General features: G+C 40.5%; 1 pseudogene; it reads left to right on the forward strand.

Moving 5' to 3' along the window:
- LOC107104076 overlaps positions 1 to 429 on the forward strand; it is a 95,125-nt pseudogene extending 94,696 nt beyond the window's left edge.
- The last annotated feature ends 592 nt before the right edge of the window (positions 430 to 1,021 follow it).

Genomic DNA, 1,021 nt, shown 5'->3' on the forward strand with positions numbered 1-1,021 from the left:
TACATGTACTTGTACTTCGTCATCTTCATCATCTTTGGCTCCTTCTTCACCCTCAACCTCTTCATCGGAGTCATCATCGACAACTTCAACCAGCAGAAACGAAAGATAAGCCTCAGAGCAACGCTTTGTTCCTCATTTATTTAAAGGAGGGATGATTTAATTTCATTTTTTTTCTGAGATAATTACATCTGCTGGCTCACAAAATCACATTTAACTCGGCTCATAAATTTTATTTCGGTGACATTAAATCAATATGTGGGTTTTTTTTTGTGCAGTTTGGATTCATTTCTGTAAAAATAACTGAATCACTCATCTTTATTTTAATTAGGAGGACAGGACATCTTCATGACGGAGGAACAAAAGAAGTACTACAACGCCATGAAGAAGCTGGGCTCCAAGAAGCCCCAGAAACCCATCCCCAGACCCCTGGTACGGCACAGAGAGGAAACCTCCCAGTACTTTACATAACCTTTGACCTTTTCCACATTCTCTCATGTGTTAATTGACCGTTTCATTGATTTTTTTGCTTCCAACTGAGGCTCTGATGAATGAATCAGAGTTCTGCTTTGATCAAATATCCTTCCTGCATCTATAATCCTCTCCACCTCGGTCAGGTGTGGAGTAAAAATGTCGAGGTTTGTCTGTTCTTAGCCTCACAGGCTCCTTTATGGCATGAAGGGGAGGACTGCTGTTATTAGGAGATCCATCTGACCAGAGGAAGATAGATTAACTTAACAGATAACAGCCTTCATGAACTAAAGTTGTTTTTCCTCCAAATATTCAACTGTGGGAAAGTTCTTTATGCAGGGGGTGGGTTGGTTCCCCTGTGGGGGATGTTGGGATTTTGTAAGGTATAAATGTTTGTACTGAGGTTGCCTCAGTCAGAGCTCTATATCTCCATCTGACGACGTTATATACATTTGAACCTTTTTTCTTGCAAGAAATGCTTCAGCTTCCTAACTCCACACAGGACTGGTTTTAAACCAGTCCATTCAACGGGTGTGTTATTGCAAATATAAAA

Source organism: Cyprinodon variegatus, unplaced genomic scaffold, assembly GCF_000732505.1.
Source record: "Cyprinodon variegatus isolate N-32 unplaced genomic scaffold, C_variegatus-1.0 Scaffold1607, whole genome shotgun sequence".
NCBI lineage: Eukaryota > Metazoa > Chordata > Actinopteri > Cyprinodontiformes > Cyprinodontidae > Cyprinodon > Cyprinodon variegatus.